Source organism: Hordeum vulgare, chromosome 5H (genome assembly GCF_904849725.1).
Source record: "Hordeum vulgare subsp. vulgare chromosome 5H, MorexV3_pseudomolecules_assembly, whole genome shotgun sequence".
Taxonomy (NCBI): Eukaryota; Viridiplantae; Streptophyta; class Magnoliopsida; order Poales; family Poaceae; genus Hordeum; species Hordeum vulgare.
The window spans coordinates 7,177,612-7,201,966 of NC_058522.1; the positions used below are offsets into that span (position 1 = coordinate 7,177,612).

General features: G+C 38.6%; 2 non-coding genes and 1 pseudogene across 2 annotated transcripts; 1 reads left to right on the top strand and 2 right to left on the bottom strand.

Annotated features, from left to right (window-relative positions):
- Window positions 1-5,320: 5,320 nt before the first annotated feature.
- On the bottom strand, window positions 5,321-6,432 carry LOC123452964 (annotated as a pseudogene).
- Window positions 6,433-16,445: 10,013 nt separating this feature from the next.
- TRNAS-UGA lies at window positions 16,446-16,533 on the bottom strand. Its single transcript has one exon. It is a non-coding gene; the product is annotated as a tRNA-Ser (tRNA).
- Window positions 16,534-17,267: 734 nt separating this feature from the next.
- TRNAS-GGA lies at window positions 17,268-17,354 on the top strand. Its single transcript has one exon. It is a non-coding gene; the product is annotated as a tRNA-Ser (tRNA).
- The last annotated feature ends 7,001 nt before the right edge of the window (window positions 17,355-24,355 follow it).

Here is a 24,355-nt window from a genome sequence, read left to right on the forward strand (position 1 = left end):
ACTGGATCAATATGTTAGTACCAAAAATAGTATAAAAAGTTGCCAAAAGTATATGAAAGTTGTAGAATATTGGCATGAAACAATCAAAAATTATAGATACGACGGAGACGTATCAGGTCGCAGCACAATGCCGGTCAATACCAAGTTCATAACCAGCAATATCACCCACCAGGAATATTCCCACAACCTCCCCCGCAAGTAGACCCCAACGACAAGAGGACTGGGGCGGGTTCCAAAACAACCCCAAGCAATTGAACAGCGGGAAGTACCATGTGTTCACCACTAACACGTGTAAACGGGGCCGTAAGGTAAAGCACAGAACTTTCGTTGCTGAGCCGGCGCTTCCTCGATATCTTCACTGGTCAGAGCAACCCATAACATGGAGCCGGGAAGACCATCCACCCCGATTCGACAACCCTGGCGACTTAGCCCTGGTCGTGGCTCCCCAAGTCGGGGGATACACCCTTTCCAAAGTCCTTATGGACGGAGGCAGCATCATCAACATTTTATACTTCGACACTTTCCGGCGGATGAACCTCCTCGAGAAGGACCTGATGCCATCGTCCACGGTTTGCCACGGTATTGTGCCTGGTAAGTCGGCATACCCCATAGGGCGGATCAAACTTAATGTGTCTTTTGGCACGGAATCAAACTACAGGAGCGAGTCTCTATTGTTCGAGGTTGTCAAGATGAAGAGCCCCTGCCATGCGCTGTTTGGACGACCGGCTTACGCCAAGTTCATGGCCCGCCCGTGCTATGTTTATCTCAAGCTCAAGATGCCTGGACCTAAAGGTCCCATCACCGTCCATGGCGACAGGAAAATTGTCCAAGAATGCGAGGAAGGAGATGCCGCCTATGCCGAGTCAGCTTGCGCGGCCGAGGAGCTTAAATTTCACCAATCCCGTGTCGACCCGGCAAACATGACGCCGCTCAAAAAGCCGACTATTGATTCTGAGCCGCCCATCAAGTTCAGACCAGCAGACCACACCAAGGTCATTGATTTTACGTCGGGCGACTCCACCAAGCAGTTCACTATTGGGGCGGGTCTTGACCCCAAATAGGAAAGCGCGCTCATCGAATTGATCCGTGAGAATCGGGACATCTTTGCATGGAAACCTTCTAACATGCCGGGTGTGCCGAGAGAATTCGCTGAGCACCATCTCAATACTGACCCCAAGGTTAAGCCGGTACGGCAGTACCTCCGTCGGTTTAACGAAGAGCGCCATAAGGCGATTGGAGAAGAAGTGGCCCGGCTCCTTGCCGCCGGGTTCATCATTGAGGTTTTTCACCCGGAGTGGCTGGCTAACCCGGTCTTGGTACTCAAGCAGAACGGCTCTTTACGCATGTGCATCGACTATACGGACCTTAACACAGCCTACCCGAAGGATCCGTTTGCCCTTCCTCGCATTGATCAAATTATTGACTCGACGGCGGGTTGCGAACGTGTGTGTTTCTTGGACGCTTACTCGGGATACCACCAGATAAAAATGGCGGTGGTGGATCAGGAAAAGACATCCTTCATAACCCCTTTCGGAGCTTTCTGTTATGTGTCCATGTCGTTTAGGCTTAAGAGCGCGGGGGCGACTTACCAGCGCTGCATCCAAAACTGCTTACACAACCAGATAGGCCGTAACGTCCACGCTTACATGGACGACATTGTGGTTAGATCTGACCGCAAGGAGACGCTGTTGGAGGATCTCAAAGAAACATTCGACAATCTGCGTGTTTACCAAATGAGGCTTAACCCCACCAAATGCGTATTTGGTGTCCCCGCGGGGAAGCTATTGGGTTTCTTGGTGTCAGAACGAGGAATCGAGGAAAACCCAGAGAAGATTGCAGCGATTACTTCGCTTGGGAAACCAGCCAACGTTAACCAAGTACAACGCATGGCGGGTCGAATCGCGGCTTTGAGCCGTTTCATAAGTCGCCTTGGGGAGAAGGCCATCCCTCTCTATCAGCTGCTCAAGAAGACCGATCATTTCGTATGGACAGATGAGGCCAATGATGCTTTCGAAGCCTTGAAGCAACAATTAGCTAACCCGTCGGTGCTAGCGGCTCCGGCAGACAAAGAGCCCATGCTCCTGTACATTGCGGCCAATTCCAGAGCAGTCAGCATGGCAATAGTTGTCGAGCAAAATGATGAAGGGAAGGAATACCCCATCCAAAGGCCAGTGTATTTTATCAGTGAGGTCCTTACCCACTCCAAGCAACGTTACCCGCATTGGCAAAATTTGGTTTTTGGGGTATTCATGGCGAGTCGAAAGTTGAAGCATTACTTTCATGAACACCCGGTCACGGTTGTCAGCTCCGCTCCCCTCGGCGATATCATACATAACCGAGAGGCCACTCGACGGATTGCTAAATGGGCCATCGAGCTGGGTCCTCATCAGATTCGGTATACACCTCGGACGGCTATCAAGTCTCAAGTGCTCGTGGACTTCATCAATGATTGGACCGAGTTACAAATCCCTAAGGAAAGACCAGATCTTACATATTGGACCATCTACATTGACGAATCCAGGCAGTTGGAAGGCTCGGGGGCTGGCGTGGTGATAACTTCGCCTCACGGTGACAAGTTTTTCTGTATCCTCCGACTCATGTTTCCATGTACTAACAATGCAACAGAATACGAAGCTCTGCTTCATGGTTTGTGACTCGCCAAGGAGATGAACCTCACGAGAGTGAGATGCTTGGGTGATTCCGATCTAGTGGCGCAGCAGGTTTCTTGCACTTGGGATTAACGAGAACCTTTGATGGCGGCTTACAGACGGGCTGTGTCGGACGTGGCGGGTCACTTCAGTGGCTATCAAGTGGATCACATCGATCGACGGCTTAACGAGGCAGCGGACCCTCTTTCCCGCCTTGGTTCGCAGCGTAAGACGGTTCCCCCCAATGTCTTTTTGGATATATTATATAACCCGTCAGTAAAACTGCCTACGGAAGAAGACCTAGCGGTACCAGACCCCGAATCTCAACTCGTGGCGGCTCTTCACGCTACTCTAGTTTGGGCGATTCCCTACATGGCGTATCTCACCAGAGGCGAGTTACCTGCTGACGAGCTGCTGGCTCGCCAAATTGTCTGTCGGTGCAAATCTATGGTCATTCATAATGGCGGGCTACATAAGCGAAGCACCTGAGGAGTATTTCAAAGATGCGTCTCTTCTGAGGAAGGTCGTATGATCCTCAATGAGATTCATGCGGGCGACTGTGGTCATCATGCTGGATCCCGATCCTTGGCTTCTAAAGCCTTCAGGCATGGGTTTTATTGGTTGACGGCTCACGCACACGCGGAGGAGATCGTTCGCCGATGTCATGGCTGCCAAAAGTTTGGGCGTCAGATGCATGTGCCGGCTCAGGAATTGCGGATGATACCAATTATTTATTTTATCGTTTGCCTACTTGAGGGAGCCTAAATTAAGCTTGGGGATGCTGATACTTCTCCAACAAACCGATAATTTATGAAGTATTCATGTCATATTCATCTATGTTTACAATACTTTTATATGGCTTCGATGCACTTTTTGTGATTTAATTAGATCTAACCCGGAGTGATGATGTTTTCAACAGAATTGTCGTGGTGTCGTTTTTTTGTGCACGAAATTAAAGTTCTCGGAACCGCCCGAAACTTTTTGGTAATTTTTGCTGGAGCATATGAGCAACATTTGAGTGAAGAACCACCGGAGGGGGGCTGTTGGCCACAAGCCAACAAGGCACGCCCAGGGGAGGGGGGTAAAAGGTCTGTCATGGCTTGTGGGCCCTCATAACTCCTCTTTGCATTATTCCAATGTCAATAAAATCTTATAAATAGATAAACCATCAGAAATTATGGGAGACTCTCTTCCTCGCCGCCGAACCTATATGTATCAATGAGAAACCAATCTGGAGAAAAAACGATAGAGAAAACAAGAGAGGAACACGCACGCACACACACACACACACACACACAAAGGGGGAGAGAGATCCATTTTTGGAGAGGCGAGAGCCTCTCTGCGAGCCATAGCGGCCAAGGACCAGAGGGGAGAACCTATCCTCATTTAGGGAGAGGCCATGGAGGAGGAAGCCTAAGGAGGAGAATTTTTTAAATGGGGATTCCTTTCCATATATATCCACTCATGTGGTACTTCATCATATGATTCATATAAGATCCATCTGTCTAGAGATGGTCATATACATCTAGAAAGCCGTATGCTTTGGAAGAAGCTTGTACAGTTTGGGAAGGGGTTTTTTGAGAGAAAAGAAGAATCTACTTCAACCGATATGCCCTTAGGCACGGCCATGCATAACATAGAAATCACACGTGGAAGGGGTGGGCAATTAGCTAGAACAGCAGGTGCTGTAGCGAAACTCATTGCAAAAGAGGGTAAGTCGGCCACTTTAAGATTACCATCTGGGGAGGTTCGTTTAGTATCCCAAAATTGCTTAGCAACAGTCGGACAAGTGGGTAATGTTGGGGTGAACCAAGAAAGTTTGGGTAGAGCCGGATCTAAGTGTTGGCTAGGTAAACGCCCCGTAGTAAGAGGGGTAGTTATGAACCCTGTGGACCACCCCCATGGGGGCGGTGAAGGGAAAGCTCCCATTGGTAGAAAAAAACCCACAACCCCTTGGGGTTATCCTGCGCTTGGAAGAAGAACTAGGAAAAGGAAAAAATATAGCGATAGTTTTATTCTTCGTCGCCGTAAGTAAATACGTAACTAGGAATATGGAAAATTGCATTTTTGGAATTTGCAATAATGCGATGGGCGAACGACGGGAATTGAACCCGCGCATGGTGGATTCACAATCCACTGCCTTGATCCACTTGGCTACATCCGCCCCTTATCCAGCTAAAGGATTTTTTTTTCTTTTTTCCGTTGATCATTATTCTATTTATTCTGACCTCCGTACTTCGATCGAGATATTGGACATAGAATGCCACTCTTTAAAAAGGAAAAAAGGAGTAATCAGCTGTGACACGAAAAAAAACTAATCCTTTTGTAGCTCATCATTTATTGGCAAAGATAGAAAAGGTCAATATGAAGGAGGAGAAAGAAACAATAGTAACGTGGTCCCGGGCATCTAGCATTCTACCCACAATGGTTGGCCATACAATTGCGATTCATAATGGAAAGGAACATATACCTATTTACATAACAAATCCTATGGTAGGTCGCAAATTGGGAGAATTCGTGCCTACTCGGCATTTTACGAGTTATGAAAATGCAAGAAAGGATACTAAATCTCGTCGTTAACTGAATTCTGAATAGAAAGATTAAGAAGAAAAAAAAGATTCAAAATACCCAATATCTTGCTAGAACAAGATATTGGGTATTTTTGTCTTTTCTTTCTTCAAAAATTCTTATATGTTAGCAGAAAAACCTTATCCATTAATAGCTGGAACTTCAACAGCAGCTAAGTCTAGAGGGAAGTTGTGAGCATTACGTTTGTGCATTACTTCCATACCAAGGTAGCACGGTTGATGATATCAGCCCAAGTATTAATAACGCGACCTTGACTATCAACTACAGATTGGTTGAAATTGAAACCATTTAGGTTGAAAGCCATAGTACTAATACCTAAAGCAGTGAACCAGATTCCTACTACAGGCCAAGCAGCCAAGAAGAAGTGTAAAGAACGAGAGTTGTTGAAACAAGCATATTGGAAGATTAATCGGCCAAAATAACCATGAGCAGCCACAATATTATAAGTCTCTTCCTCTTGACCAAATTTGTAACCCTCATTAGCAGATTCATTTTCAGTAGTTTCCCTGATCAAACTAGAGGTTACCAAGGAACCATGCATAACACTGAATAGGGAACCGCCGAATACACCAGCTACACCTAACATGTGGAATGGATGCATAAGGATGTTGTGCTCTGCCTGGAATACAATCATAAAGTTGAAAGTACCAGAGATTCCTAAAGGCATACCATCAGAAAAGCTTCCTTGACCAATAGGGTAAATCAAGAAAACAGCAGTAGCAGCTGCAACAGGAGCTGAATATGCAACAGCAATCCAAGGACGCATACCCAGACGGAAACTAAGTTCCCACTCACGACCCATATAACAAGCTACACCAAGTAAGAAGTGTAGAACAATTATCTCATAAGGACCACCATTGTATAACCACTCATCAACAGATGCAGCTTCCCAAATTGGGTAAAAGTGCAATCCGATCGCCGCAGAAGTAGGAATAATAGCACCAGAGATAATATTGTTTCCATAAAGTAAAGAACTAGAAACAGGCTCGCGAATACCATCAATATCTACTGGAGGGGCAGCGATGAAGGCGATAATAAATACAGAAGTTGCGGTCAATAAGGTAGGGATCATCAAAACACCGAACCATCCGATGTAAAGACGATTTTCAGTGCTAGTTATCCAGTTGCAGAAGCGACCCCACAGGCTTGTACTTTCGCGTCTTTCTAAAATTGCAGTCATGGTAAGATCTTGGTTTATTCAAATTGCAAGGACTCCCAAGCACACGTATTAACTAGAATATAGATAATAGAAGGCTTGTTATTTAACAGTATAACATAGACTATATACCAATGTCAACCAAGTCAGCCCAAAGATTGGCTATCCATATAAATAAATTAACCAAACCAATAATTTTGTATTTGTAAATGAAGTGAGTAAAACTTAAAAACTTTGATGGGTCTTTTCTATATGGGTTGCCCGGGACTCGAACCCGGAACTAGTCGGATGGAGTAGATAATTCTTCCTTGTTACAATAGAGAAAAATCCCTCCCCAAATCATGCTTGCATTTTTCATTGCACACGACTTTCCCTATGTAGAAATAGCCATATTCTATTCCAAAGAGGAAGTTCTACTAATTTTTTAATTAGTAAGTTGATTCACCTACTCTTTATTATAATAAAAGGAACATTTCAGAATGAAAAATATGAAAGTTTTTTCTTGATCATTTATCAACCCTTTCCTGTTTATTAGTTTTGTCTAATGATTAATTAAGAGGGTTGACCAGGTCATTGATACCTATAATATCCAAATACCAAATACGCTCAGTATGTGATCCACTGAAAGAAAAAAGAGTTGTTTTGGTGAACATCAAAGAAAAAACTTGCTCTTCTTCCGTAAAAAATTCTTCTAAAAATGCCGAACCCAATCGTTGCATAAAAGTTCGTACCGTGCTTTTATGTTTACGAGCTAAAGTTCTAGCGCAATAAACTCGAAGTATATACTTTAGTCGATACAAAGTCCGTTTTTTTCGAAGATCCACTATGATAATGAAAAAGATTTCTACATATCCGACCAAATCGATCAAGAATATCCCAATCTGATAAATCCGTCCAAATGGGTTTACTAATAGGATGCCCCGATCCAGTACAAAATTGAGCTTTTGATAAGTATCCTATGAGGAGAGTAGCGGGGACTATGGTATCGAATTTTTTCATTCGAGTATCTATGAGAAATGAATTCTCCAGCATTTGATTCCTTACCAACAAAGGACTTTTTGGTACACTTGAAAGGTATCCCATAAAATCGAAGCAAGAGTTTTCTAATTTGTTTATATGGATTCTTCGCGGCTGAGTCCAAAAAAAGAAATAATATTGCCAGAAATTGATAAGGTAGCATTTCCATTTCTTTTTCAAAAAAAAACTGCCTTTTGATGCAAGAATTGCCTTTCCTTGATATCGAACATAATGTATAAGAGGATCCATAAAGAACCATAAGGTTTTCCGAGAAAAACCAGGGTACATTATCCCAAAATGTTCCATCTTCCTAGAAAAGTGGATTCGTTCCAGAAAAGTTCCAGAATATGCTAATGGTAAGCAAGAAGATTGTTTACGAAGAAACAACAAGAAAAATTCATATTCTGATACATAAGAGTTATATAGGAATTTAACTAGTCTTTTTATTTTCTTTTTGAAAAAAAGAATGGATTTCATTGAAGTAATAAAACTATTCCAATTCGAATAGTAGTTGAGAAAGAATCGCAATAAATGCAAAGATGGAACATCTTGGATACGGTATTGAAGGAGTTGAACCAAGATTTCCAAATGGATAGGATAGGGTATTTCTATATGTGATAGATAATCCAAATGCAAAAATTTGTCTTCTAAAAAGGGAAATATTGAATGAATAGAGCGTAAATTCTGAAACTTTGGTATTTCTTTTTCTTTCGGACAAGATAATTCCCGTAGCGAGAATGGGATTTCCACAACAATCGCAAACCCCTCAGATAGAATCTGAGAATAAAACTCAGAATAAAAAAATTGTAATCCAATAATCGATCTTGGTTAGGATGATTAACCGAGTTATCCAAAAAATTCTGCTGATACATTCGAATAATTAAACGTTTCACAAGTAGTGAACTAAATTTCTTGTTATTCCAACTAACTATTTCCAGAGGTTCAGAACCGTTTAATCCATAATCATGAGCAAATGCATAAATATACTCCTGAAAGAGAAGTGGGTAGACAAAGTATTGTTGACGAGATTTCTGTTTTTCTGAATACCCTTCGAATTTTTCCATTTGTATTTCTACTTGAATCAGAGAGAAGAAGCATTTCTCGGTTTATCGAATGATGATACATAGTGCAATATGGTCAGAACAGGGTGTTGCATTTTTAATACAAACCCTGGAAAGAAAGGGAGTCTAATCCACGGATCTTTTTCCGCTCCTTTTCTACCGAATTAGTTTATGTTTGTTCTAAATTACAAAAAAGAACAGAACAAGTTTTTTATTTTTGCAGGCCAATCGCTCTTTTGACTTTGGAATACAGCCTCTTTATCAATATACTGCTTCTTTTACACATTCAATCCATAACATCCCTTATTCAATCCATAATCAAGAATAATTAGGATTTCTAAAAAAAGAAAAAATAAAGGGTCCACTCATAGGAAAACCCAACCTTTCCCCACATCCGGCACTAATCTATTTTTAACGGCTAATTAGAGCGGGGAATCCTTCCAATTCGGAAGTTAAGCTCGTTGCTTTTTATTTTACCAGAATTGGAGCCAGGCTCTATCCATTTATTCACTAGACCCAGAAAATCGTAATTTTGGATTCCATTCAAAAAAGATTGATTTTATTACGACATGCTATTTTTTCCATTCATTACCTTTGAGGATCAGTCGTGGTCTTCTAGACTCTACCAAGAGTCTGGACGAATTTGTTGTTTCATCCAAATGTGTAAAAGATCATAGTCACACTTAAAAGTCGAGTACTCTACCATTGAGTTAGCAACCCAGATAAAAAAAGGATCTTAGATACGATCGAAATCCAAAAATCATTGGAATTACACCACGCGCTTCTGTCAAAACATTGAACTAGCAAGACATCAAAAGAAAGATTTTATCGACCATGAAAAACACTCAAATGGAAAAACGAACAGGTCCGGTTAAATTCCACTAAAGTGAAAAAAAAGAGCGACCCTAATCACGATGGCCAAATTCTCCTTTTTTTAGCGATTTTTATTAAAAAATATATATATTATATTGTATGAGAATACATGCAAGAGGAACACCCTTATCATTTGAGCGAAGTGTAAGCAGAAAAATTAAATATGGAGTGAGGATAAAGAGACCCATCTATCTTCAAATTCTATTTGTTCAATAGACCTTTGTCAATGGAAATACAATGGTAAGAAAACAAATTAGATAGAAAAAGTAAATAAAATAGGGGCTTATGTTGGATTGGCACGATATAAATCCAAATAGGATTAAGAAAGAGGTAAATTGTGTCTAAATAATTAGACAACGAGGAATACTAATAATCTTCTCCTATCCTACTTTTTTATTCATTTAGTTCTTCAATTAACTCAAAGTTCTTTCTTTTTCTTTAAAGAATTCCGCCTTCCTTAAAATATCATAAACAGTTCTTGTCGGTTGAGCACCCTTTTCAAGGAAATAGAGAATAGCTGGAACATTTAAACAAGTTTGATTCTTTATCGGATCATAAAAACCTACTTTTCGAAGATCTCTTCCTTCTCTTCGAGATCGAACATCAATTGCAACGATTCGATAGACAGCTTATTGGGATAGATGTAGATAAACAATGTCCCCCCTAGAAACGTATAGGAGGTTTTCTCCTCATACGGCTCGAGAAAATGATTCGAATTTCTGTCTATAATAATAGAAATTAGACTATGACGTCCATTAATTTCCTTACAGAAAAAACAAATTTCATTTATACTCATGTCTCAAGTTGGCTAATTCTGCCTGAGAAACTTCGAAGGCAAAATCCTTCAAAAAATTTTGAGTCGTCTTTAAACTCTTTTCTTTGTCTCATTTCGAACGAATTGACTTTTATTCCTTATTCTGATCCAACTCTGTTGTTGAGACAATTGAAAATTGTGTTTACTTGTTCTGGAATCCTTTATCTTTGATTTGTGAAATCCTTGGGTTTAGACATTACTTCGGGAATTCCTATTTTTTTCTTTCAAAAGAGTAGCAACATACCCTTTTTTCTTATTTCCTTCGATAAAGCATTTATCTCTTCTATAGAAATCTAATAAGGGGGATTGATTCTGATATACTTTTATTGGACTTTCTTCTTATTTTAACCTTTCGATTTATTTCTATATTAAGGATAGACTGACAAAGTTGGCCTAATTTATTAGTTTTCACTAACCCTAGATTCTTTCCCTTGATAAAAAATAAACTCTGTCCTCTCGAGCTCCATCGTGTACTATGTTACTTAAACCCTGCGCAAATTTGGTTCGGAACGAATAGAACAGGCTATGTCGAGCCAAGAGCATTTTCATTACTATGGAAAATGATGGATAGCAAAATCCACAATCGATCATGTCCTTCAAGTCGCACGTTGCTTTCTACCACATCCTTTTAAACGAAGTTTTACCATAACAAACATTCCTCTTTTCATTGCAAAGTGGTATAGAAAATTGATCCAATATGGATGGAATCATGAATAGTCATTAGTTTTGTTTTTTGTATACTAATTAAAATTAAAACTTGCTATCTATGGAGCAATATGGATAAAAGAAAGTAAGTATTTATCCGGGAAGCCTCCGCCAAGATCCAATTTATTTAAACCCATATTCGAATTCTATCATATGAATGAAACATAGAAAAAGACGACTAAACAAGTTTGCTTAAAACTTATTTATTATTAAATTTCCACCCTCAACGGATGGCTCGAGATGATCAATCTTGAAGTGAGAAGAGAAGGATTGACTCTTCCTCAATAAATAAACTATCAACCTCCAAAAAAGTTTAATTCATTTAATTACTAGAATTAGAATTCTATTAGTAATATATTTTTTCTGTACCAAAAACAATTAACTATAATAACTAAATAAACTATTCCAATGAATAGATTGAAAGTTTTTGGTAGTTAATTGTTTTTGGTACTTCTTCGACTCGAAGACCAAAAGGAAGAAAAAAATATGATTAAGTGATTATTAAGTGATTATTAAGTGATCATAGTAGAGGCATATCCTGAATGTGCCTCCTAGATCCCATTTTTTTCATGAAAATAAAGGTAGTCAATTTGACTGGACTTAAGACTTTATTATGTTTTCTGAGAAAACATAAGATATCATTATTCTCTTTAATAAACTTTTGTCTCATACGGAGTACTATATGATTTCACCGTTTGTTTCATCAGAAAAATCTAGGACGGAAGGATTCGAACCTCCGAGTAACGGGACCAAAACCCGCTGCCTTACCACTTGGCCACGCCCCATTTCGGGTTTTATGCGACACTAATAAACACTACTATGTTTATTTGTTATTCGTCAATACCATTTCAATTACATAAATAAAGAAGAGATATTCTCTTGCTAGTATTCTACACATGCGGATAATATAGAATCAAAAAAATGCATTGATCATTACATGGAATTCTATTAAGATATTATATGAAAGTCAAATTTATTCCACTCTCATTTGAGAGTGCGAATACAAGGAGGTATTTTGTGTTTGGGAAAGTCTGAAGAAAAAAAGATTTTGAATCTGCCTTTTCCTTCTTTCCCTTAAAAAATAACTCAATCAAAATCCAATTATTTACTCTACAAGAATGAAATGCTTGTTATGCCTAATATACTTAGTTTAACCTGTATCTGTTTTAATTCTGTTCTTTATCCTACTAGTTTTTTATTTGCCAAATTGCCCAAAGCTTATGCTATTTTCAATCCAATCGTGGATATTATGCCTGTTATATCTCTATTCTTTTTTCTATTAGCCTTTGTTTGGCAAGCTGCTGTAAGTTTTCGATGAAATCTTTAGTACTCTGTATGCCAAATTGAATGATGTGTTCATTCCAAAAAAAAAATTAAAATGGGTAAAAGCCGAGAAGTTTTATATTTTTATATTATGAACCCTCAATTCTAAAATTTAAATTATTCTACATTGAATGGGTAGCTACAGCAATAAATTTGGATCAGCCTTTCTACTCCCCTGCACCTAGGTTGAGCAGGTACCTTTAGGTACCTACACAATACCTATTCAATACCACCTAACCCTATTTTTGCTATTGATAAGAGTTCTTATTATAAATGAATTCTTGCAATTTTTTTCCAGAATTCATTTTTGCATTTTTAGGTATAAAAAAAACCATCCTAGTGGATCCGTGTGGTAAGGAAAAACTGGTAATCTATTCCTTCAAAAAAAATCTTGGAGATTATGTAATGCTTACTCTCAAACTTTTTGTTTATACAGTAGTGATATTCTTTGTTTCACTCTTTATCTTTGGATTCTTATCTAATGATCCAGGACGGAATCCTGGACGCGAGGAGTAAAAATTCAATTTTTTTTTCTTACAAATTGGATTTGTTTCGTACATTTATCTATGAGAAAATCCGGGGGTCAGAATTCTTTCCAGTTTGAAAGTCCCAAATGATCCAAGGGAGCGGAAAGAGAGGGATTCGAACCCTCGGTAAAAAAAATTGTACAATGGATTAGCAATCCGCCGCTTTAGTCCACTCAGCCATCTCTCCACGTTCCAAAGCGAAAGGTTTCCGTGATATGATATAGGCAAGAAATAAGAAATAACGGTTGCAAAAAACCCTTTTTCTCTTTCAAAAGTCTATAAAAATTATATTGCCAATTCCATTTTAGTTATATTCTTTATTCTTAATGTTAATAAAAAAAAGAAGAAAATTCTTGTTTTTTCTTTGTAAAAATCGATATTGACCGATAGACAATCAAATAGATTTTCTCTTTAGCGGGCATTTTCATATAGGACTTGTTATAATTATAATAAAACAAGCTATATATAAAAAACGCTTTTTTTTGTCGATTATTTATCAAGAAAGCAAAAAGGGTTCTTATCAAATCCACCATAAAATTGGAAAGAAGCATAAAGTAAGTAGACCTGACTCCTTGAATGATGCCTCTATCCGCTATTCTGATATATAAATTCGATGTAGATGAAATTGTATAAGCGAATTTTTCGTATTTCCTTAGACATAGACCGCGCAAGACAAGAATTTTTCGCTATTTACGATTTCATATTCTTGTTACTAGATGTTCTATAGGAATAAGAAGAAATCGCAACTCCTTTGCACTACACATAAAAATTGATTTCGAAGGTCTTTTTTTTTCAGAATCCTCCATTTTAGTTCTTCCCCCCATGCAATAGAGAGGGAATGGGAAAAAAGGGGTTACTTTTATTTTCATTTTTCCCTTAAAAGATAGACTTTGAAATAGGAGTCTTGGAATAATGCTGAATTCAAAGGTTTATTTCTATAAGTATAAGATAAGAAAAACAAATCGAATCAAATTCATGGATTTACAACGACCTCGGTTGTGACTCCATAGATAAAAATGGAAAATTTCTCTCTTCGAGACCATTGAAAAAGGGCATTGAACGAGAAAGAAATCGTCCACAGATATAAAACTATCATATGCCTTGGAAAGTGATATGAGGTGCTTGGAAATGGTTGAAGTAATTGAATAGGAGGATCACTATGACTATAGCCCTTGGTAGAGTTCCTAAAGAAGAAAATGATCTATTTGATACTATGGATGACTGGTTACGAAGGGACCGTTTCGTTTTTGTAGGATGGTCTGGCCTATTGCTCTTTCCTTGTGCTTATTTCGCTTTAGGGGGTTGGTTTACAGGGACAACTTTTGTAACTTCTTGGTATACCCATGGATTGGCAAGTTCCTATTTGGAAGGTTGTAATTTCTTAACCGCAGAAGTTTCTACCCCTGCCAATAGTTTAGCGCACTCTTTGTTGCTACTATGGGGGCCAGAAGCACAAGGAGATTTTACTCGTTGGTGTCAATTAGGCGGTCTATGGACTTTTGTAGCTCTCCACGGGGCTTTTGCACTAATAGGTTTCATGTTACGCCAATTTGAACTTGCTCGGTCTGTTCAATTGCGGCCTTATAATGGAATCTCATTCTCTGGTCCAATTGATGTTTTTGTTTCGGTATTCCTTATTTATCCACTGGGGCAATCTGGTTGGTTCTTTGCGCCGAGTTTTGGCGTAGCAGCGATATTTCGATTCATCCTTTTCTTCCAAGGATTTCATAATTGGACGTTGAACCCATTTCATATGATGGGAGTTGCCGGAGTATTAGGCGCGGCTCTGCTATGCGCTATTCATGGAGCAACCGTAGAAAACACTCTATTTGAGGACGGTGATGGTGCAAATACCTTCCGTGCTTTTAACCCAACTCAAGCTGAAGAAACTTATTCAATGGTCACTGCTAACCGCTTTTGGTCCCAAATCTTTGGTGTTGCTTTTTTCCAATAAACGTTGGTTACATTTCTTTATGCTATTTGTACCAGTCACCGGTTTATGGATGAGTGCTATTGGCGTAGTTGGCTTGGCTCTGAACTTACGTGCCTCTGACTTTGTTTCCCAAGAAATCCGTCCAGTGGAAGATCCTGAATTCGAGACTTTCTACACCAAAAAAATTCTTTTAAACGAGGGTATTCGTGCGTGGATGGCAGCTCAGGATCAGCCTCATGAAAATCTTATATTCCCTGAGGAGGTTCTACCACGTGGAAACGCTCTTTAATGGAACTTTCGTTTTAGCTGGTCGTGACCAAGAAACCACCGGCTTTGCTTGGTGGGCTGGGAACGCCAGACTTATCAATTTGTCCGGTAAACTACTTGGAGCTCACGTAGCCCATGCCGGATTAATCGTATTCTAGGCCGGAGCAATGAACCTATTTGAAGTGGCCCATTTCGTACCAGAAAAGCCCATGTATGAACAAGGGTTGATTTTACTTCCACACCTAGCTACTCTAGGTTGGGGAGTAGGGCCAGGGGGAAGTTCTAGATACTTTTCCATACTTTGTATCTGGCGTACTTCACCTAATTTCCTCCGCAGTCTTAGGCTTCGGTGGCATTTATCACGCGCTTCTGGGACCCGAGACTCTTGAAGAATCTTTTCCATTCTTTGGTTATGTCTGGAAAGATAGAAATAAAATGACTACAATTTTGGGTATTCACTTAATTTTGTTAGGTCTAGGTGCTTTTCTTCTAGTACTCAAGGCTCTTTATTTTGGCGGTGTATATGATACCTGGGCCCCTGGGGGGGAGATGTAAGAAAAATTACCAATTTGACCCTTAGTCCCAGTGTTATATTTGGTTATTTACTAAAATCTCCTTTTGGGGGAGAACGGTGGATTGTTAGTGTAGATGATTTAGAAGATATAATTGGTGGACATGTATGGTTGGGTTTTATTTGTGTATTTGGGGGAATTTGGCATATTTTAACCAAACCCTTGGCATGGGCTCGCCGTGCATTTGTATGGTCTAGAGAAGCTTACTTGTCTTATAGTTTAGCTGCTTTATCTGTCTTTGGTTTTATCGCTTGTTGTTTTGTATGGTTCAATAATACAGCTTATCCGAGTGAGTTTTATGGACCCACCGGGCCAGAAGCTTCTCAAGCTCAAGCATTTACTTTTCTAGTTAGAGACCAGCGTCTTGGAGCTAATGTGGGATCCGCTCAAGGACCCACAGGTTTAGGGAAATATCTAATGCGTTCCCCAACTGGGGAGGTTATCTTTGGAGGGGAAACTATGCGTTTTTGGGACCTTCGTGCTCCATGGTTAGAACCTCTAAGGGGCCCCAACGGTTTGGACTTGAGTAGGTTGAAAAAAGACATACAAACTTGGCAAGAACGGCGCTCAGCAGAATATATGACCCACGCTCCTTTAGGCTCTTTAAATTCCGTGGGTGGCGTAGCGACCGAGATCAATGCAGTTAATTATGTCTCTCCTAGAAGTTGGTTATCAACTTCTCATTTTGTTCTAGGATTCTTCTTTTTTGTGGGCCATTTATGGCATGCAGGAAGAGCCCGAGCTGCTGCAGCAGGTTTTGAAAAGGGAATCGATCGTGATTTGGAACCTGTTCTTTACATGAACCCTCTTAACTAAGATTTTCTTATTTATACCTGCTCTACTTTTTTTCTGTTCTGGCTCGGTTATTCTATCTAGCCGAGCCATTCATTCCTTTTTATGAAAGAAAGATAAGGGACAGAATAAAAAAAATGAAAGAAACAAACGTATTCAATAAGCAAAAGGAGAGAGAGGGATTCGAACCCTCGATAGTTCCTAGAACTATACCGGTTTTCAAGACCGGAGCTATCAACCACTCAGCCATCTCTCCACCGCCTAATCCTTATTTTACTCCTACAAATAGAACATAGCCATATAAAAAATAAAAATATTTATTAACCTCTAGAAAGATATCAGATACAAGTTCCTTTTCGATATATCTCTGTATACTGTATACACGGATACAGGATCCGCTATACCCGCTTGTGAAATAAAGACTAAATAACCTCCTCTCACCCCCATATCCAAATAAAAAAGAGGTTAAGTAATAAATTTTAATTAAAGAGAAGAATCAATGGATTCATGATTAAACCCCTCCTACTTCTTGTATTTTTTTACAATTTTGGTTAAGTGAGGGATCAAATATGTAGTCAACTTTATTTGATGGTAGCTTGGAGGATTAGAAATATGACTATTGCTTTCCAATTAGCTGTTTTTGCATTAATTGCGACTTCCTCAGTCTTAGTAATTAGTGTACCCCTTGTATTTGCTTCTCCTGATGGTTGGTCAAATAATAAAAATGTTGTATTTTCCGGTACATCATTATGGATTGGACTAGTCTTTCTCGTAGCTATTCTGAATTCTCTCATTTCTTAAATTAAATTTGGTTAATATTTAGTAACCCCATAAAAAAGAAATAATAAAGGCCATTTAAAAAATTAGATCCATATAAGATTTAGTATATAAGATCACTAGGGAACCCCCGAGCGGTTGTGGTTGTACCTGTACTGCATGAATAAGAAAACTCGCTATTCACTCAGTTTATTTTCCATAATAAGTTATGTAGGAAAGATGGCCGAGCGGTTCAAGGCGTAGCATTGGAAGTGCTATGTAGACTTTTGTTTACCGAGGGTTCGAATCCCTCTCTTTCCGTTTTTCTTAATTCATCAACGTTAAGGATCACAATGTATCAAATCAAATAGCAATTTATTCCAGTAATAATATAATATCTTATATTATCTTATTTTTATTTAATAGAAATTAAAAATTCTCTATAGCAAATTACTGTGGTATGTAAACATAGAGGAAAAAAGCAAAAAGGATCCTAATCCTAGGGTTAATCAATTTTAGCTAGTTGATGGGAAAATACGAATTAATGGTAATGGTCTTAGGGCTATTTAGTTCGGGGAAAGGGGAAGGGGAAGAAAATTCTATGAACCTTTCCTTTTTCAACCCCAAGGTTATGAGACTTATGAGCTACCAAACTGCTCTATACTCTTAAACTAAAGAGGGGTAACTAGTGGATAAAAGAGGGTTCGATACGTCCCTCTACCATATCTATACAAATAGAATAGTCCATTTATACAGAATGGTAAACAGGGCTCCTCTATGATTATCTATTCCAGAAATCCATACAAATACGAAAGGGTATTTTATCCTTACCAACTGGATCTTGTTGCACCTGGTAATAAACATTCATAAACCATTTCTCGAAGTACGTGTTCGGATAGCCCAAAATGTCGATAGTTAGCTCTAGGTCTTCCGGTCAAAAAACAACGTCGATGAAGGCATGTAGGTGCACTATTACGCGGTAGGGATTGCAATTTTTCTCGCATTTTCGTTTTTTCACTCAAACTCAAGGGAGAAACTTTGCTTCTTATCTTTTTTTTTAAAGATTGACGAATCAAATGATATTTCTGTTCTAATTTCTGCCGCTTCTTCTCCCTCTGAATCAAACTCTTTTTTGCCATAATGTGCCGTTGCTATTATTATCAAGTATACGGTTCTAATCCTAGATGGAAAAATAAATAGAAAAAGAAATTTAAGAAGGCGGATCCTCCCTCTCTATCAAGAGTAATGAACTAGGTGCTGATACAGTACAAAAAAACAAACTAAATTAACCAAACTTGTCTGAAATTACTACCGCAAGGCATAGAGGGGGAGGTCATAAGCGCCTATACCGTAAAATAGATTTTCGACGGAATCAAAAAGACATATCTGGTAGAATCGTAACCATAGAATACGACTCTAATCGAAATGCATACATTTGTCTCATACACTATGGGGATGGTGAGAAGAGATATATTTTACATCCCACAGGGGCTATAATTGGAGATACTATTGTTTCTGGTACAAAAGTTCCTATATCAATGGGAAATGCCCTACCTTTGAGTGCGGTTTGAACTATTGATTTACGTAATTGGAAGTAACCAATTAGGTTTACGACGAAACCTAGAAATCGATCACTGATCCAATTTGATACCAATCTTTTTTTTGCACATAAAGAAATAAAGAAGTCATTGCAATTGCCGGAAATACTAAGCCTACTAAAGGCACGAAAATAGAAGGTAAGTTTAAATCCGTCATGGAATAGGTGTCTCAATTCAAATTTACTATTTCTATCTAGTCGAAAAATATCTTAAGATTCTTATGATATAATTAAGTATATCTATTATAAGGAATATTGACTATTGTATTTTTTTAGTTTGCAAAATATTCTGTAAAAAAAATGATAAGGATAATAAGAAAATTCCAAAAAAGGAGAACTAATTAAAAATATTTTTTTTATTTTCCCATCCTCATGGCCTTTCTATCTTTCTAATCTAATTTGAAATTGGATTCAAAAGAAAGCGACTAGAATTTACTTCCTGCATACGTACTTCTCTAGAAGCGCATACAATAATGCGTGGTAAAGGCAGAAAAATAGTATATTCAATCAAAATCAAAGGGCAAATTATCTTACCTACTATAGATCCCCTACTACCCTCTTAAGATCCCCTACTACCCTCTTAAGATCCCCCCTACTACCCTCTTAGACTTTTAAAGGCGATATACCACCCAAAGAAAGGGTATGAAAATGCCAGGTGGTGTTAGCTTTTCGACGAAGACCCGTCCTGTGCCGCGAAGTCCTGTTAGTAAGACCCCGCGCAATAATGGATTATAGAAGAATAGTATTCAAAATACTGCTCTGGACGCATATAGTAGCATTGCGATTCCTAATCTTTTTTATTTATGAATATGAACAGAAAAAATTCATTGTATCGTTGGGTCGGAGCGGAGGTTTGGTCCAGAAAAATTAGGAACAAAATGTATACTCTACCACACTGAAGTCTATAGCGCTGTATTTCCACGAAAGTATAATTCTTACCATCAGGATACGCTCCTTTCAACGTCTCTCCGATGGGTCCAGGTTCTATGTCCAATCCCAAATCAAGGATTTCTCGCTCATGATCGGAGTCATAAACTAAAACTACCTTTTTATCCTTTTTATTAAGGTTATAGAAAACTTCCTTATCTAGTTCTAGCATGTTGACTCACGATTACGCCTGTTAAAAGTTTCAAACGTCCTCTTTTTTGAAATTGAAAGAGAGTCTTATAAAAAGGTCTAACTTCCAAACTATGTCTTTTTTCATTCATTCTCCTTTAGTTTTTTTCTCTATCTAGAAGTGGAATAGAATAACCCGGTTGAAGGGTAATGATCATACATCTGTAATGCATTGTACGTCCCAGAATAGGTCCTATTCTTCTACCTTTTCCAGGTAGTCGATGGCTATTCACAGCTACCACCTTAATCCAAAGAAGAGTTTGAACCAATGCTTTATTTCTGTCTTAGTGAATCCCGATTCGACTTTTTTCTGTAAATACTGCGTATTTGATTCCATCCATAAATCGACTTTCCCTCCTATGCTCTGAGTTCCAGTATCGATAAGAATTCGAGTTCTTATTGTTCTTATGTTATGGTATGAATATACCATACCAATCCGTTATGTATGGATGATGGATGAGATTCCATGGATAGAGAGCCAGTTCCAATAGACTTATGGAATGTTCCGGTTCGTGTGCATCCAGCAGGAATTGAACCCGCAAATTTACCAATTATGAGTTGGGCGCTTTAACCATTCAGCCATGGATGCTTAACAGGGATCATCGTATTCTATATCGATCATGATATACGTAATAACTTGGACATCTATTTCAAATGCATATCCCATTTTTGCGCAGCAGGGTTATGAAAACCCACGAGAAGCAACTGGGCGAATTATATGTGCCAATTGCCATTTAGCTAGCAAGCCCGTCGATATTGAAGTTCCCCAAGCTGTATATTATTCCATTCCAATTTCTTCCCGAAACTTCCCAAGAAAAATCCCGAATTGGATCCAAAATTGACGGGTTAATGTGAGCTTATCCATGCGGTTAGGCACTCTTCAAATAGGAATCCATTTTCTAACTGGCTTTCGTGCTTTGGTGAGTTGTCCGAGATCTTTTCAATGACATATGTTGTGTTGAAGGGATATCTATATGATCCGATCGATTGCATAAGACCCGCGGTAGCAATAGAACGGGGAAAGTATACAGAAAAGACAGTTCTTTTCAATTTCGATTATCTATATATTAGTTTGTTTCTATTTCTAGATATCTATTTCTATATATTAGTATTAGTTAGTTCCATGCTATTTCCATAAGATTCTTCTTTCTTATTCTTAAGCAAGCCCTCGAGAGGGCTTAGTTGATCATGATTTCTGTTTTCTCTTTCTTTTCCTTTTTGTTTGTTTCGAGAAAGATATCGTCCGATTCTCCTTCTATTGATTTTTTTCCGATCGAGATGTACGGATCCATGTGTCTACATACATAGATTCTGTTCATGGATTAACGAAAATGTGCAAGAGCTCTATTTGCCTCTGCCATTCTATGAGTCGCTTCCTTTTTGCGTATGGCACCCCCACTCCCTTTGGCAGCATCTACTAATTCGGAACTTAATTTGAAAGTCATATTTCGACCCGGACGCTTTTGGGATGCTTCTAATAACCAACGAATGGCAAGTGCTCTTCCTTGTTTAGATCCTATTTCAATCGGAACTTTCCGCGTCGATCCTTTTTTATTACGTCTTGTTTTTACTCCTATATTGGGAGTTACTCTACGTATTGCTTGACGTAAAACCAATAGTGGATTTGTTTCTGTCTTTTGTTGAATCTTTTTCACGGCTCGATAGAGAATTTGATAAGCCAATGATTTTTTTCCGTCTTTCATAATACGGTTAACCACCATGTTAACTAATCGATTACGAAAAATTGGATCTGATTTTGCAGTTCTTTTTTCTGCAGTACCTCGAGGTGACATGAGCTTGAAAGAGGTTCAAGAATCCGTTTTCTTTTTATAAGGTCTAAAATAACTTATTTTTTTGGCTTTTTGACCCCATATTGTAGGGTGGATCTGGAAAGATAGGAAAGATCTCCCTCCAAGCCGTACATACGACTTTCATCGAATACGGCTTTCCACAGAATTCTATAGGGATCTATGAGATCGAGTATGGAATTCTGTTTACTCACTTTAAATTGAGTATCTGTTTCCCTCCTTTTCCCGCTAGGATCGGAAATCCTGTATTTTCCATATCCATACGATCGAGTCCTTAGGTTTCCGAAATAATCGTACACTAGTAGTGAAAAGGAGATATTCGATAATACAAATACTAGTGACCAGAGCGAAATCACAGATATAATTGGTAGTCTAATAGGCAAAGAAAGGATATGGTTTTGAACAGAAGGAATCAAGTGCGCGACGTGGATGGCACCGCAGGATTGGGGGTCTTCTTCTATACTATAGATATGATGGGCGACTTTCTCCCACAGCGGCGAGGAAAAATATGGTACTTTAGAGGAAGACTCAGAAGAAGACTCAGAGGACGAATACGAGAGCCCAGAGGAAGATTCCATCTTAAAAAAAGAGGGTTTGATTGAGCATCGAGGAACAAAAGAATTTAGTCTAAAATACCAAAAAGAAGTAGATCGGTTTTTTTTCGGAGATTCGTGCCGGAACATCCACTTTACATTTTAAAGAAAGGGTACAAAAGCATATTTATTCTGAATCAGACGGTGAAATGCACTGGAGTACTGATGTTTACCATGCGCCCGAATATCAATATGGTAATCTTCGTCGATTACCAAAAACTTTTTTTTTCTAGGGTAATAAATTCTAAGTTCTAAAATTCAAGCGAAGAGACTTATTTTTTTCCAAAATATTAGATTCATAGTTTAAAAAAGGATACGGAAATATGAAAATAAGAGCTTCCGTTCGTAAAATTTGTACAAAATGTCGACTGATTCGTAGGCGTGGACGAATTAGAGTGATTTGCTCTAGTCCGAAGCATAAACAAAGACAGGGGTAATCTTTCGAAAAAGAACTTTACTGTCTAAAAACTAAAAAAAAAGTACCCGCGGAAATGTTCCAATTCCAAATAAAATAATTTCAAATAATTAAAGTAAAGGGTGTATTTTACCCTGAAACAGATATATTTGTATCTTTTTTTTTATTTCTAACTCATATTTATGAGATAATAAAATATGGCAAAAGCTATACCAAAAATTGGTTCACGTAAGAAAGTGCGTATTGGTTTACGTAGGAATGCACGTTTATTTACCATCTCATGGAAAACCCTTTTCGTTCTGCTTAGCCCTATCGGGTATTTTAGTGATAGGTTCTATAGGAACTGGACGATCATATTTGGTCAAATACCTAAGGAAAAATTACGATTTTCCTTTCATTAAGGTACGAGGGCTTCTTATTCCACAAGAACGAAAGCACATTTTCATTCTTTCATATACTAGGGGTTTTTACTTGGAAAAGACAATGTTCCATACTAAAGGATTCGGGTCCATAACCACGAGTTCCAGTGCACTAGATCTTGTAGCACTTAGCAACGAGGCCCTATCCATTAGTATTCCACATAAGAAATCCATTCTAGAAAAAAATACAATTAGATTAGCTCTTGATAGACAAACTTGGGGTTTGCGAGCCAAGGTAAGATCGGCTCGGGATCATGGGACCCTTTTCTATCAGATAGGAGGGGCTCTTCATCAACATCATCATCTCCATCACCTTACCTCATCTATCTATGGCGTTCAAATTTCCCGCACCCAATTGTAATTCCCTATTTGAACATGATGTTTCATGCCACATAATATTAATCAATGATGTGTAGCCATCCTATGATTGTTGAGTAGATTTATGTTGTCCTTTGGGTTGATTGATGATCTTGATTGATTTAAGTGTATGCTTTATTTTGCTGCTGTCCTATGGTGCCCTTCCTGCCGCGCACACATTTTAGGGTTTGCAATATGTTCATGATTTGCTTATAGTGGGTGGCTAGAGTGATAGAAACTTGCATCCGAGTAAGGGAGTTGTTTGCATATGGGAGTAAAGGGGACTTTATGTTTAATTCTATGGTTGGGTTTACCTTCAAGATTTCTAGTAGTTGCAGATGCTTTCTAGAGATCCAATCATAAGCTCATGTGATCCAAGTACGGAAAGAATTTAACTCATACCTCTCCCTCATATAATATTTCAAGAATGATTACCGGTCATGTTATGAATTTACTACGATGAACCGCACACCATACCATCATTATTCCACACTTGTTATTTGTAATATATTGTGATATATTCTAACTCTATTGAGTGCAACAACTATTTTCATATTTTAGTTCTCCAATATCATGCAAAGCTATCCCTTCTATACCCACAACACGGTTTTATTTCTCATTACTAGATATAAGCAAATGTTTGGTGTATATAGAGTCATATCGGTGGCAGATAGGACTTGAGAGAATATTGATCTAACCTTTAGCTCCTTGTGGGTTCGACACTCCATACTTACCACTTCCATCTTTGGAAATTGCTCCAACGATTCCTTGCACTTGGGGATTATCAATGAAGAATTGGACTTTTGTGTTGTTGCAATGGTACATTATCTTCTAAGCAAAGAGAGATTGCCATATGGAAAGTGGGTGGAAAAGAAAGATAAGCAACCACTAGAATTCTACTCCATGTTCAAGAAGCGGAGGTTAGTGTTTTACTCACTACATGACATTTTAGTTGAGAAGTATGGTGTAAGATCAACTCGCAACATTACAAACAAAGAAGCATTGGCACAATTCTTG